Source organism: Trachurus japonicus, chromosome 5 (genome assembly GCF_045865225.1).
Source record: "Trachurus japonicus isolate A0001 chromosome 5, Traja_1.0".
NCBI lineage: Eukaryota > Metazoa > Chordata > Actinopteri > Carangiformes > Carangidae > Trachurus > Trachurus japonicus.
The window spans coordinates 2,789,584-2,806,044 of NC_140911.1; the positions used below are offsets into that span (position 1 = coordinate 2,789,584).

General features: G+C 42.3%; 1 long non-coding RNA gene across 1 annotated transcript; it reads right to left on the reverse strand.

Annotated features, from left to right (window-relative positions):
* Positions 1-3,449: 3,449 nt before the first annotated feature.
* On the reverse strand, positions 3,450-6,024 carry LOC146986777 (uncharacterized). The gene is made up of 3 exons (XR_015035811.1): positions 5,825-6,024; positions 5,000-5,157; positions 3,450-3,632 (listed from the first exon to the last, which is right to left on the reverse strand). It is a non-coding gene; the product is annotated as an uncharacterized LOC146986777 (long non-coding RNA).
* Positions 6,025-16,461: the final 10,437 nt, after the last annotated feature.

Below are 16,461 nucleotides of genomic sequence, written 5' to 3' on the forward strand. Positions count from 1 at the left end.
TCCACAACGCTCTGGTGGACAAGTTGTGACCTGCACATTCACCACGCTATGAGATAATAACAGAACGTTACCAGACAGAGTTGTTTTCGAGGTAAATGCAGAGACTGCTTGCTGAAAAACTGTCCCTGAAGGCTCACGCCGACAAATAAAGGTAACAAACCTACTGCTATGACTATAGCGATTATGGCAATGGGCCAATTTGCCAAAATGTTGAACTATCCCTTTAAGGCTTTGTGTGTTTTGATGTGAACATGCTGGCGTGAAGGCGAATGTTTCCATGTAAACTTAAAATACTGTATTCTAAGTTATTATATTCATTGGTGAACCTAAATTATTAATAATTTCTCGCTTTTGTTTATGAAATTGCTTTAATAAGCTATAGTAAGCTATTCCTCATTTCTCATGAACTGTGATGTATGAATTCTGCAAGAGCATCCTATTTTACTGTCTGTTTTGCTTAATTATGTTTGACTACTTAATTATGTTTCAAATTTCTCTCTGTATTATATGCAAAGTAGCCTAATGATCTTGTCTCTACACCATGATTGATTGTAAATGTATCAGTTGCAAGGGGGTAGGTTGGGTTCCTCATAAGCCTTAGTTGGCTTCTTACCTACAGTATCCTTTTCGTATGTATGTCTGTCATTCATACGAAATAAAACAATCAATCAATCAATCAATCAATCAATCAATCAATCAAACACTAAAGCTTCTAGTTTTTTCCAGGACTGTCGTTTTTAAAAAAAAACCCAACAGAGCTCGTGTCGATGCTGCAAAGTAAAGTTAAGTAGCTGCTGCCTGATGTTTTCTCCATGTCCTCACTGCGCTGGCCTGCCTGAGAGACATCCTGTTCCTACTCCATTAGTATGCAAGTGTCTCACTTCACATCACACAGGGCTTTGATGCAGCTGCTGATGGCAGAGGTGTAGAGCAGAGGAGGAGGAGGAGGAGGAGGAGAAGGAGAAGGATGCATGTCCACTCAGTCAGGGAGAAGATAGGGAGCAAAATAAAGGAGCCGCGCTGCTTCATTTAAAAAGGAGAAAATTACTGAAGTGAAACCACTGCAGGGTCTCTAGGCTGTAACAAGCAGATCCAACGTTACATATTGAAATTAGAGAAAAGTGCATGTGCTGCATGCTTTAAAAAACGTGGCTACAGACTCAATTAAGGTCCAAAAAGCCACAGCAGAGAAAACTGTCTGTCTGTGTTTCTACTGCAAATCCATACGATCGCTTTATTTCCCCGCGGAGCTGAGATGGATCTTGACACAATTTTTCTTCTCAAGCTTTCATTTTTTCTCTCTTTCTCTCTCCCCTCTTCTTGCCCTTACCCTCTCCTCCTCTCCTCCTCTTCCTTCTTCTCTCCTTCTCCCCTTGTAGTTGCAGTATCGGTGAAAAGTCAATATGTTGTCACTGGAGCATCGATCAATCACACTGATGGTGCCAAAGTGTCTAATCTCACAGGAATCCCTATTTGAAGCAATGCAAAAGGTCAAGGTAGATGAAGTTGTGCACTTCTAAACAACAAAAAACTGATTGTTACAATAATAATGCATGTAAAAAAAATTGTGTTTTCCACTGTGTATTTAAATCTGAATTGATATTCAGTCCAGCACAATAGTAGGATTATATCCAAAATTCAAATTAATGTCTCATGTGTTCATAGTTTATTCTTGTCGGTATAAAACAGCTGACTCAGCCGTGACATGTTGACGAACCCTCTCTTCTCTGTGGCCCTTTCCTGTGTTTTTTTTTTTCCATGCCCCCCCCCCCTTCAGCTCGGACTCACAAAGGGAGGAGGTCAAGCTGTTGCACCCCGTCTCCCCACCACAGCTGTGGGAACATGCTGCAGAGTTAGGCCCTATATAGTATATATGTATGTATGGCTCCTCCCCAAACACACACACACACACACACACACACACACACACACACACACACCAAGACTCTGTCTTTGTGTTGGCATGTTCTCACACTCCACTCCACACTGTGCATTGTGCAGATTGGAGGGGGTGGGGGGGTATCACAGACTTCCATACTCTCATATGATTGGTTCATTAGGTGACATCTGGATCAATTGTCTCCAACTACACATGATGCAAGTGGCCGAGGTGCAGACAACACACAGCGTCATGTTCCTCCTGTTTTAATAAAAAATAACGCGGCTCTAGTTAAAAACCAGTGTCCTGATCAAAGTGCGTCCCCTCTCTTTGTCCCTGTCCTCTCAGTAACAGGTGTGCACTGCAGCAGCTGAAACAACGGAGCCCACTTGACAAAGGTGACCCCCCCCCCCCAACAATGCAGACTTCTCTCTGCTCCCACAAACTTCTGAGGAGAAACAGCATCATTGTCCACAATCCTCCTCCTCCTCCTCCTCTTCAGTGTTTTCCTCTCAGACATCTGCTGCTGCTGCTGCTTCTCTGACCCCTTCAACATGCTAAATATGTTGTTGGATGGAGCCTGAGCCCAGAGCTGCTGCTGCTGCTGCTGCTGCTCAGTTTATTCCGCTGCGCTCTGCTCTGCGCTGGCCGGTCGGTCGGTGATGCTGCAGTTTGTGTAAAATGTTGTTGGTTGAACCCACTGTCATGGTGTGCAGAGAAATGTCAGAGCTGCTGCTGTTGGCAAAGACATGCAGCTTTGCTTTAATTATGAGACTCACAACTCATATGAATATTCAGCTTGTTTTGGCAAAGATGAACATTCCTACCTGGCTGCTGCTTCTTCTAGTGGCACAGATTTGACTCCTGTTTTCTTTGTCTACCTCTCTCCCCCCCCATGCATGGTCTCTGATCACTAGATCTTTATCAAAAGTCTAGACTTGGGTCTTAATATAATAATTCTATACCATGCAGCCTATAGACTGGCTGCACAGCAGTGTCCTTGCAAAACACTGCTAATATAATACGTTTTGATCAGATTAACCCAGCGCATTCACTGCAGATTAACGCCAACAGACATCGATAAACCTGCACGTTTATTATTTTATTTTTTTATTCAGTCTAAATTTAATTTTCTTTTCCTCAAGCTGTTAATTTATATATTTTTTTCTTTGTAACACGCGCTACACGAGGACCCCCACCACCCCCCACCACCCCAACCACAGTCCCCCCCAGCACGGAGCAAGAACACGTTATTGTTTCATTTCATAGTTGATCAGTACATTTCTTCAAACACACAAACGATGAGTTGATCTTTACGAGTTCATCACTCCTGACCAGACTTGAACAAATCCTCTCTTTCTATCAAGCACGAGAGCACGCACATGCACACACACATACACACTCTCTCTCACACACACACACACACACCGATATCTCATGGACGCCTGCATCAAAAAATCTCAGCACATGCACAAAATCAACACAATGCTCTCACCTATGAAGCTGTATCCTCCGCACGCAGCGTCCGCAGCTCCGAGATGATGCGCGCCGTGGCAGGGTGCAGGACTGTGTTGTGTGTGTGTGTGTGTGTGTGTGTGTGTGTGTGTGTGTGTGTGTGTGTGTGTGTGAGTGAGTGTGTGTGTTTTCTTATTCTGTAAATATGAATGATCAGCCTTCTAGATGAAGAGTAAATCCTATCAGTGGAGATGAACAGCCCTCGGTTGTGGTTTCTGCTGCTGCTGCTGCTCCTCTGCTCCGGTGCTGGGGGGGGAAAAAAAGCACGCTGATACTTGACAAGTGGAAAACGCTGCAGCGCGTGAAGCTCCCAGTGAGCAGCTGCTGCCTCGCGCAGGTCAGAGGGACTGAAACGAGTCTGAGCACCAAACAGGCACCCCCCCCCCCCCCCGCCCCCCCCCGCCACTACCACCACATCAGCTCCGTCATCAGCACCACGGAACTTAAGTGGCCACGAGGTGAAAGTGATGGAGGAACCTGATCCGGTTTAAATGGTTCCGTGTGATGATGATGATGATGATGATGGCTCCCTGTAGGTCAACAACTAATCTGAACTTTATTGATCATCAGCTTGATGATTTAAAAAAAAAAAAAAAAAATCGGGTTGACGCCCGCATGAGGCAAAGATATCAAAAGAGCTTTGATATAAATTTAATAACGTTCTGATTAATAATTCATGATAATTATGAAAGGGCTTGGGCTTTAAAGTGGATCTTGTTACTCTTTTTCTGTCTCTAGCCTATACTACCTCATTCACTCACTCACCCTCCAATTTCTGAAAAACATGAATTGCCCCCCCACCACCAATAAAAATACCCCAAATTATTCAAAATTGAACAAATGTAGGCTATTTTCAGATTTCACATTCTTCACATTTTAGATTCACATCTAAAAACAAATGTATTTCTGACTCCACATCCCAGCTCGGTCTCCTCCACTAGGCTACGATGCAAATCAATGGGTAGTTTCTTACACAGACATCATCAGGCTTTTAAAAAAACAACCCCCTCAATCTTTAGGGCTTCATATTTTGATATTCATCCATATCAATGAATCATGCATAAAGTAGTTCCATACACTGGGAGAAAAGGAAGATGGTGAGAAGAATTGGGGATCTGGGAGGGTCGGAGGAGGCGAAATATAAGAAGACATTACAAGCCCCAGACCCTTAAAATGATGATTTAAAAACCCCTGCACACACCCTCTCCCTGCCCACCTGAAGCTGCCTTCATCAACTCTTGTTAGCCACCTCCATGTTTTTCCATTATTCTACTGTTTTCTAGTCTGTATACAACATCTATGTCACATCTGCCCGTCATGGGTGAGGGATCCCTCCTCTGTTGCTCACCCTGAGGTTTCTCCAAATGTTTAAAAAAGGGTTTTCCTGGGAGTTTTTCCTCAGTGGATGTGAGGGTTTAAGGGCAGAGGATGTTGTTATGATTCCATGTAAAGCCTTTTCAGACATACTGTTTGTAAAAATGGGCTATACAAATAAAATTGCCTTGCCTTGCCTGAAACTAGGTCCTAACCATCAAACAGTCATTCTGGTCCCCATAAATCCGTCGCACCCCATAAGTACAGTGCGGCTTACACATTTTCTTTCACACCTGTCACATGTTTGATTCTCTCCTCCTCCTCCTCCTCCTCCTCCTCCTCCTCTCTGAGGGGAGCAGTGAAAATGACAATGTTTCATCACTTGCTGTTTGAGCTGCTGCTTTTATCGGAGCCGTCTGGCTGCTGCTGCTGCTTCTTCATCTTCTGCACTGTAGCCAACAACAGAGGAGAAATGTGATCATCACCGTGCTGAGACAACAAAGGACTCCACGCAGGCGGCTGCACCTGGTTATACTGGAATTTACAGATGTGTTTACGTTTTTTAACTAAACATCAACACACATAATTGTCTTCGTCTGTCTCTGTTGGACAAAGAACCTCTGAAGCGCAGTAATTGTATATGTTTATGCTGATTTCTTATTAATGAAATGAAGAGTAAATGCAGCTTTATGTATTTAGCCTAAAGGTCAGAACTGAACACAAACACCCAGACATTAGGGTTTAGTTAAACTGATACCACTGTAAGTACACTAATATATAATTGCATATTATGTATGCATATGTAAAAAAGAAAAATAATTAACTTGGTTCAGTTTTGAGTAAATCATAGTGGCTGATTTAATCACCTTTATTGATTATTTACAACAAAACGATCAATGCACCATATACTTTCTAATCAACATTACCCCATTAAGTAAATGGTTATCTGCCAACGTCAATATTTGCTCGTTCCATGCGGTGCACTGAGACCTGTTAAATTAAATGTCTCATAAACTGTGTTTGTAACATATCTAAGATCAAATTGGATATCATGAACTCATTTTTTTAAATCTAGAAAATAAAGTAACAGGAAACATAGAGTGTTTGTTGCATCACCTTGGTAGACTGTAACCTCTTTGGGGACCTTCACTATACACTGGCAGAATATGAAATGATGGGCCCCCGGGGGATGGGATGCCTTCCAGCAGTCAGGAGAGTCATGCTGTCAACCAGAGCAGTGGCCTGAATGTCCTGGAGAAAGCCCACAGATCCCTCCTCAGCACAGAGAGTACAGAGGTGAGGAGGAACAAGCAGCAGCTCCCTTCAAACTGTGTTTTGAAGGGAGTCAGATCTGCCTTCAGGGAACCTCTACAGCTCACTAATGAACATCTTTGTTTAATCTGCATGATTGGAAAACCAGGAGCGATTGGTTTTACTGTGGGTTTACTGTGTGCCTGTCTATTTATTTTGCAGGAGCAGTGACTTCCTTAAGTGTTTGCTCAGAGTCTTTGTCTTGATCTCTGGACTTTGTGCTAAGCTACAATAACCAGCAATCAAATCAAATGTTTCTCTTAAAGGGATAGTTCAACATTTTGGCAAATTGGCCCATTGCCATAATCCCTATAGTCATAGAAGTAGGTTTGTTACCTTTAATTGTCGGTGCAAACTAGTTTTAGAACGGTGGAGCAGAGCCGTGAGCTGCTCAGAGCTCCGCTACAGAGGCTCATGGGATTTCTTGGTTTCCCTCATCAAACTCATCAAATACACAATCCAACAACTCCACAACGCTCTGGTGGACAAGTTGTGACCTGCACATTCACCACGCTATGAGATAATAACAGAATGTTACCAGACAGAGTTGTTTTAGAGGGAAATGCAGAGACTGCTTGATGAAAAACTGCCCCCGACAGGAACGTGCATCAGCGGTTTTGCATGAATTTACCTCTAAAACAACTCTGTCTGGTAACGTTCTGTTATTATCTCATAGCGTGGTGAATGTGCAGGTCACAACTTCTCCAGAGCGTTTTGGAGTTGGACTGTGAATTTGATGAGTTTGATGAAGGAAACCAAGAAATCCCATGAGCCTGAGAATAAATCAAATCCTCCGTAACGTAGCTCTGAGCAGCTCAAGGCTCTGCTCCGCCGTTCTAAAAATAGCTTGCACCGACAATTAAAGGTAATGAACCTACTGCTAACCCTAACCCTAACCCTATAGGAATTATGGCAATGGGCCAATTTGCCAAAATGTTGAACTATCTCTTTAACATTTCCTTCACACATACTTGCCAATTTCTGACCTTTTGGGTCTATTGGTAATTCAGATGGCACACATCACATGTTATTGTATCACTCTGCACAATGAACATAGCACAGACAGTGTTTCTAAAGCTTTAGTTGTCCTTACTCAAGTTAGGATCAAATGAAACTTTTTCCAAACATAAATTTATTGGTGGTGAAATTTAAAATTCATTTTGCTGCAGGCCAACTGGATCCTGTTCAAAGGCCTCTGTGCTGTTAAAAAAAACAAAAAACACCACCACCTACCAGAGACCTGAAAGTTGATTCAGCAGTCACTCTGTGTGTTAGTTGCATCCGGCAAATCATAATTTCCCACCATTAACCTGCAGTGCTTGTGGTGTGGTTGCCACGGCAACGGCTCCCTCCCAGGAAAGGGCGATGCAGCATATCCACCGGTTTATTAGATCTCTGATCACACAGCTCCCTCCACATGGCCATCTGGGAAAACCAGTCACACAGAAACATATGCCCCCCATTTTACCTTCCACAAATCTTCTCATCATTTTGCCGCATTACTCTGAGCTGAGGGGAAGACAAGGTGTCATTTTTCTTGTCAGCGCGTAGAAGAATATTAAATTAGACGCGATCGTTGAGGAGTGATGAGATAAAAGCTGAGGAAAATAAAGTGGATGCTTGGAAATGGGCAAAGACTCGCAGAGACATATCACGACTTCTCTGCAAGCGAACTGCCCGTGGCTCATGTTTATACCAGAAGCATCGTCAAAGTTCACCCACAGTTTATTCGGAAAACATTAGAGGAATACATTAATACGTTACATCTTTAAGATTAATGTCCTGCTCTCTGATTGGATTTCATGATTAAATCTGATCTTAATTGGTATGAATGTGAACAGCTTGATGTTGTCTTCAAGCTGTAACTGGAACAGATGCCCGTCTATGAACATTTAGCACATCCACCACCTTGTTGTGACATTATGTCACTATCGCACCACCATCCATGGTACCAGTGCCACCTTCTGCCAGGCTACGAACACTGCTGACGTAATGCAGATGATGTTACACATACACACATAACACACACAAACACACACAAACACACACACTAATCTAATACCATGTTTGACATGGTCCAAATCTCTGTCTGAGTCTCTAATGACAGGGGGGGGAAAGGAAGGAGGGAGAAAAGCCGTCGTACAGGAAGAGGACACAGAAATTCATCATAATATATTGTAGTGAAATACAACAGACTGCAACCTAATGTGATCAGCACAATCTCAATACAAACAGAACAGTATTGTAAAAAACCTAACTGAAGTTGAATTTATTATAGGCTACATTGAGTGTGAGGGTAATAGTTTGCCCTTTGGCTTTGGCTTTCATTTGGCTTTGTGTGGTAGGCCTACCACCAAATCCTAATGATTACACATGTTCATGAGTTTTATTTAGAAATACACTTGTTTGCTCTCTGGTGCCAACAGACAGTCATATTTAGCTCAAAAAAGATCTGTCTGGCTCTGGTCTGTACTGTGGTACAAAAAAGCACCTATGAATCTAACTATTTAACATGCATTTAAATTTGTTTGATGATTTAAACATCATGGTGTGGTTTTAGTGGGAGTCATAAAGTTGCCAGGCAACCAGAGTCTCCAGGAAGAAACTGCACCCAGCTAAGAAGTAGGCCTATATTTTTGCACAGATGAGATTTGTGCTGAGTTTTTTTTTTTTTTTTTAAGAAATGCAAGGGTAGATTTTGTTGATTCAAGACACAGCCAGGTTGATTATTTGCCCCATTTATAGTCTTTGTGCCAGCTAAGAGAATAAGCTGCAGACCTGGTTTGCTGAATTTCTAAAAACCTAAACTTTTCAGTGCTATCTGAAAAGATAGATGGGAAGCAGAAGGGAGCCCTCAATGTATTCAGTGAAGGCCTAAGAAAAAATATTGAAAGAAAAATGTTGTACTCCTAATAAATTATTTTATTTATTTATTTATTATTTGTACACCTTGAAAAAATAAATAGTTATGCTTTCTTGGATATTGTTATAAACTTGTCTGGCAAACAATGGGTTAATATAACAGACGGGGAAATGGACCAATCATACATTTTCTTCTGATGGTATCTGGGTGAATCAGCGACATAAATTTGATATTGACAGGTGTCTTAGCCAATCATATTTTGTAAAGTTGTGGGCGAGAATAATTTCGCGGGGCATTCGTGAACACTCAATGGAAGTTGTTGTGGAAGGAGACAAAAGACCAAACGGAAAAAATAGGACTAACAACAAAGAGAAATGGTGGAACAGGGCGGTGTGATTAACTTTAACTCCGTTTGTGAAGATTATCTTCTCAAGAAAAACTTGAAATGATCTAGAATGGTCGAGCATTATCTAACTAACCAGGCTGTAGCCTAGATAGTAGCTATAATAGTATGCTAAGCTACCAACCCGAGGCAATTCAAGATGGCAGCCACAGCCGTTATCCGTGGTGGCTAACGGGCAGCTCGCGCGCCAACAAGCTGTACCGCTGCTGGGATCTTTTACTTTTTTAGGTCCCGATAAAACGACCAGATTGTCCAAAGTGTGTTTGGACTAACTTCAGCCTACCTGTTAACTTTACTCCTCACCTGGCGGCTGCTCCTCCTCCTCCTCCTGGATACCCTCCTCTGGTTCTTCACCGTGGACTCTGCGCTGTATCTCTGGCTCTCAGAAATGTTTCCACCGTGGATTCCGGCAAAGCTTTAACATCGACGACTACAAACCATAGACTGTAAAAACCCCCCCCCAAAAAACAGACCTCATCCCTTCAAGACTCCAGGCGGGAAGTTGACCACAGTGCAATTAGCCAGCCGAGCTAACGTCGGCTAACGTCATAGCTAACGTCTGCCTCAAACACAACAACAAAGTCATCTTGAACTATTCAACAAGGCTCCTCTCCTCCAGGACATCCCGACAGACCGTAAGTCGGATTTTCTTTTTCGTTTGACAGATACATACATGACAAAAACCTAATGCCTTTTCACAGCCACATGAATCCACCCCTCCTCTTGGGTTTGTTTGTTTACACCTGTTAGTTAGCCCGGAAGTGTGTCTCAAATCACATACTCCTCTCAGTGCACTGCTTTACAGTACACTGTAAGGCAGTGCACTGCCTTGTACAGTGCACTAATTTCGACAGGCTATACCGTCTCAAATCAAACACTGCCAAGAGGGTCTGGCTGCAGACCTCCACTGTCAGGACGCTTCCAAAGATATTCAATATATGGAAAGATACTCCATGAACGGCTGCTCCAATGATATGAAATGGTATACACTTCCTGTCTCTCTAAATGGGCGTGGCCAACCGTCACCCCACCTCGTCTGTGAACGTGTTTGTGGATTTATACAATTTTTAGGTAGATGAAAGTGAGATATTTATATTTTCTTATGATAACATTAAATATTTACACTACTAACAGTAATATTTAGCATGCCAAAAATAATTCAAATTATTTTCACGGGAGTTTGCAGCCGTTTGTTTGACGTTGCCTAGGAGATCGGTGCCAAATCTCGCGAGAGTGTGTCGTAGAGACAGAGACAGGTCTGGAACAAAGTGGATTTTCTCCGGATCTCTCCGTCTGAAAATTACCATTTTGGTGTCAAACTGTTCAGAAGAGATGTGGCTTGTGAAAAATGAGTCCAAAATTTGCTTCAGTGACCGTGGGGAGAAAGGCCCGACCATAATCGGTGTTCACATTAAATTGTCCCATAGGAATCAATAGAGAGCCTAAGCGGAAGCAGGAAGTAACGGTCACCATGGGACCTCAACTCTGAAAAACTCGCCATTCAAATGAACGGGACTGAAAATTTTATTTCGTGATCCGTTTGAATTGTGCCATGAGAAAAAAATATGTCCTCTACCTGTTTAAAACATCACGTTTCATCTCGAGAAATCAGCCGTTTGTTGTAAAGCTATTGTAGAATAAGATTCAGAAGAATCTGTAAGCAGAAAGACTACAAGTCGCGTAGGTGACGTCACACACCAATTGCCGCCCTTTCCTGTGTCAGTTGGTGACGTATTTTCTGTGGGACACAGATTTGTAGTCCGTAGAGCGGTCTTTACACAAAATACATTCTTCTGTTGCCGTTTTATGATAAACGACTGATTTCTCGGCATGAAACGTGATGTTTTAAACAGGTAGAGGACAGAGTTTTTTTCTCATGGCACAATTCAAACGGATCACGAAATAAAATTTTCAGTCTCATTAATTTGAATGGCGAGTTTTTCAGAGTTGAGGTCCCATGGTGACCGTTACTTCCTGCTTCCGCTTAGGCTCTCTATACACTCCAAGCTGCCTCTGGTCTCTCTAAAGGGGCGTGGCCGTGCAGAAGCCCACGTGACATGCATACAGGAAGCTGACTCGTCATGAAAGGTCTTGGTTTATAAACCGTCTTTGACGCTTCCTTGCAGACCTCCACGGAAATGACTCGACAGCTTCTTCTTCTATTTTTTAAAATTCTGATCGCAACCATAGCAACCGGCCGTTGGAGCCCTATCGCCGACACTTGACAGCGCTTTTTGCCGATCCAAAGGAGCTATTAAGTTGTGTTTTATTGTGTTAGTGTTGTTGTTGTGCTGTTACGAGTGTCTTTTAAAGACATTTACGCCGGTGTCAGCTCCGTCGCTGCTCAAAGCAACCGCCGCCGTTTGAAAAGTAGTGACGTGCTTCCGCTACATCACTAAGATGGCGGCCGTTAAGTGTGGAAAGTATCCATCGATCCACACTCAATTTTCTGGCCGTTTGAGTGCGCCAATTGAGTGCGCATAGCGCACCACATTTTCGCACACTGCTCAGTGTGAACGCAGTTATGCACTCAAAATATTAAGTGTAAGTGCAGAAGTGCGCGATTTGGGACACACCACGTGTCAGTAGGTGCGTTCGAGATGAGCCAGGCGTGCGCAGAATCGATCGCCGGTGACCAGCGCACAATGCATGCCGGTTAGATTTGTGTCCGACTTGATCCCGACTTGCTCTGACGTCATGCACGCGCCTGCAACGATAACCTCACGAGATCAAGGCGGCCGCAGTTTGTAGAGCCAGGCGCCGCAGTTGCTCTCCACCGACTGCAACCGCCTGCAAGCCTCAGGGCATGATGGGAAACGCACCGGATCATGAGCTGATTGGCTCTTAGTTAGGACTGCAAACACTACGTGTTGTTGTATAATGCTAGATTATATGAATCTCATGTTGTAGGCCTATACTGCTTAAAAAAATATTCACACTGAATCAAACTTTTATCCTGAGAAATATATTGGTTATTTATTGGACAATTGCAGTACAGCATAAGAAATATATACTTTGGTGACTTCCTGTTTGTATTGACGGCGGCTGGAAACTGTCCGACTTGACTGCAGCTTTCTGTCACCGCCCCCTGCTGCTGCCGCCTGCTCTCGCCTACCGTCCAGGCGAGGCGCAGTTCATCTCGAACGAGCCTTCTGTAACAGGTGAAGTCTCGCGATAATATACTAGTGTTGCGTTAACGTTACTCCAGACCGGTCTTGAGATCTTCAAGGTCGAGCTGGTCTCTGGATTTTTTCTCCAGACCAGTTAAGACCACAGCTGCAATGACATCTCTTTTTTTTTCTTTTTTTTTTTACACAAATGTCTCGGTCACTCACTCACTTTGGTTTATAGGATGTAATTAAATACCTTTAAGATAATAAAATTGTTCTACGGAAATATTATCTGCTTGTGAACAACTTGGTGTCACCAGTGTCGACAGTGGGAGGAGACTTCAGCAGGTTCTGTGCTGTGTTCTTCTGTTCAATCCAAACTTTGTTTTCATTAAATAGCCTAGATTTTATATCAAATTATATTTTCTTTTTAGTTAAGGAATAACGTAAAGACCAAGCACATGATTAGTATGAGTGCTGGTACTGAATACAGTAATGGCCTTGAAAATAGTCTCACATTGGTTTGGTCTCAGTCTTGGACTTGGTCGGTCTCGCCCCCCTCAAAGTCTTGGTCTTGACTCGGTATCAGGTTAGGTGGTCTTGACTACAACACTATAATTTACAGCGGGCAAAGTTTGGTAAGATCACTGCAGTATATTTGGTTGAAGATGTTTCTGAAAATAGACGCATACAGTGAGACTCTCCATCTCTGCTTCACCTGCCATGAGGAAGCAGAATGTCTTTGTTGACTGCTTCATGCCACAGGCACACAACGTTGCTGATTGTTAACTGCGCTGGTCTCATTGTGATTTCCTATGTCTGAATTTATGTTGGGAGGCAAATGAGTCAGTATGAACTTGTTAATAGTGACTGACAAACCTTTAATAAGATGAACTTCCAGGTGACATTGGTCTCTGACTATTGTATTTGTTTTTATTTTAAGGCCCAGGCAGTTTGCCACTGCTGAAAAGTTTAGGTTTTAAAATGTACTATTTCCTGAGAGTGATGATGTAGTCTGTGTTAAAACTTTATATAGTTTTATATAAAGGACCATTTTGTAAGTTTTGTGTTATAGCCAATGTCAGCATCGCCAACTGTTTAAACTCACCATTACACCTTAATAGAGCTCTTTCCAGAGGTGAATATCAACTCCCTTGTTGAGCTTCTCTCCTGAAGTTCGGATGCCAACCAGCTAGCTCTGGTCTGGTTAGACTGTGTCCTAGGCTTTTATATGGAGTTTTTCCTCAGTGGATGTGAGGGTCTAAGGGCAGAGGATGTTGTTATGATGCCATGTTAAGTCCTTTGAGACAAACTGTTTGTAAAAACGGGCTATACAAATAAAATTGCCTTGCCTTGCCTTGTTTGAATACCAAGTTACTGTAGCGTCCAGCCTGTCATGAAGAAGCAGCGCTGCTCAGAGGAAGTATTATAAGCTCTTGTCTTTAAGCTCTCAGCACCACTGGTGACTAAAACATCTAAACAGCTTTTTATCTGACAGGCATGAAAGTGGTCTCTTAACTCCTGGTGAGTAACTGAATAGGTGTAAGACAGAACAGACGTATTTAGAGCCATTATATCTCTATTCAGCTCTAGAGGAGGGTTGACGCTGAGGTACAAGTAAAAAAAAAAAAAAAAAAAGGCAATAGCTGGGTTTCCATTGCAGGTTTTCACAAAATACTGTAAATGCGATATTTCAAAAATTTTTGTAAAAGCACAATTGCTATTTACAGGTGTTTACATTGAAAGGTATTTTGCGAATGAGCCGTAATTCTCTTAAGTCTAGTCTCGCGACTGTAACAGAAGGAACTATTGTTTGGTTATTCACATGGACATGTTATTGTGTGACACTGCCTGTGTTATCAGACTGAGTTGAATGATTGAATGAGATGATGGACGTTCACAGGGAGCACAGTGGCCCCTAACTTAAAAATTTAGGAGCGCAAACATGAAATTTAGGGATCCACACCGTAAATTGACTTGCAAAGCAAATATTCACATATTATTCACCTTTTCATTCATAATCCTCACACACATTGGTCTGCCAGCTGTAACAACAGAGTCCAGATTCTTTGAGTCGCCCCTTCCATGTTTCACCACTATTAAAAGAAAAATAGCAAATTTACTAGTTGCACATGTACAGGTAGATAGAAATTGAGTTACCGTCTCAGATTTTAGGGGCAAAATGCCCTCATTTAGGGGCAGTCAGGAGGCCTGGTTCAAAACATTTTGTGTTTAGTGATTTAACAATGTGGTGATGTGACGAGACGACTCAAAACCAACTTTAGAGAGGGAGAGCGAAGGGAAACAAAAAAAAAGACCAACGGGATCATATCTGATGAGACCTGGAATGACGTATAAATGCCCCCAAAAAGTTTCCATTACACTTTTGCGATACACTTTGACCATCGACACATCTGAAAAAAAAAAATACCTCATGAGAGGTGTTTTTGATGTTTCGGCGATATTTGAGAGGTTTTTCAAAATGTAGGTGTTTGCATTAACTGTTTTTTTATTAGTTTATCAGTGACAGTTTCAGGAACTGAGCAGTTTCAGAGGGAAAGGGGTTTTTGGAGCACCAGGGGCCGGTACTGTATGAGCCAAACACTGCATGTGTGTTGAGCTTCCAGACTTTTTCTGGACTAGTGTGAAACTGGTGTGTTTTCCACACTGCGCTGTGTACAAAGTGTGTCAATCATTAACCCGTCCTGTATAGAAATGTAGGGCAGCCTCTCCCAGCGGTGGCGGCGATGCTATTGAATGTTTACATCGGGTTTTCTCTGCCAATACTCAAGGTGAGCGTGAGTGTGCAATGTCTCATTAAAATCAGTCTTAATAGCCACAGAGGTGACGAGGTCCTGATTCCTATTACACATGTCACTTTGCATTAGTGTCCACATTAGAGCCTGCCACTCCGCAGCCAATCAGAGACACTTAACAACAAAATCAACAGATCCCTTTATAATTGCTCCTGAGCAAAGCAATTTAGCAGAGGCTCTGGGGGATTGACTTTCATTTGGGTTTGTCAAACACAGGCCGTGCTTGATTTGTTTTGGCCCAATGGAAAATTAAAATAGTTTTTGAAGCACGTGTGTGTGTGTGTGTGTGTGTGTGTGTGTGTGTGTGTGTGTGTGTGTGTGTGTGTGTGTGTGTGTGTGTGTGTGTGTGTGTGTGTGTGTGTGTGTGTGTGTGTGTGTGTGTGTGTGTGTTTGACTTTGCGAGGTAGCTGTTTGTACTCGTTGGCTTTATGCAAAAATAAATTAATAAAGGTAATTGTTCTTGGGTGTGCTGCCTTGAGATAGAATAGAAAAGTAGAACAATAGGCTCTTGTTAATCAATTTTATTTATCATCCTTCTTATGTTCCCTCTCAGAAAAACAAGAGCATTAACCAGCCAAGTCGTTTTCTTCCATTTAGTTCATTCAACAAAGTAAAAAAAAAAGAAAAAAGAAAAGAAGAAGAGCTAATTAATATTTAATGCCCATGTTTCATCAGCATTGTCTCCATCAGTTATGTTTTGCAGAAGGGGAGAAGAAAACTGCTTTTATTGCCGGAGGTCAACTAAAGCTCACATTTTAGAAACGGAGCATGTCATCATGTTAAAGTGCTCTAGTGTAAACTTTGTTTTTAAACTCTTGTCCTTGCAATCCAATGATAAGTAAGTCAGCAAAGAGTTAAAAGATGTATTCACCATCTGTCTCTCATCATTAATTAATAATCAACCAACAATGTGCTGAGATCATGGCATGGTGCAGGCTGTGTTGTGTGTCTCTGGAGGGGAGGATGGAAAGGTTCAGTCAATAATGCAGCAAGTTTACCCTGCAAGTTGAGTTTTGTGTAGGGCACGACAACACAACAACACAGCAGGTCTCTACACGCCACACTGGGACGTAGCACATAGCAAGTGACCTCTGACATTTTTAGATAGATAGATAGATAGATAGATAGATAGATAGATAGATAGATAGATAGATAGATAGATAGATAGATAGATAGATAGTCTTTATTGTCATTGTGTGAATTGTGCGTGCTGCAACTGACAGTGCATTAAGATGAGATATAAAATACAT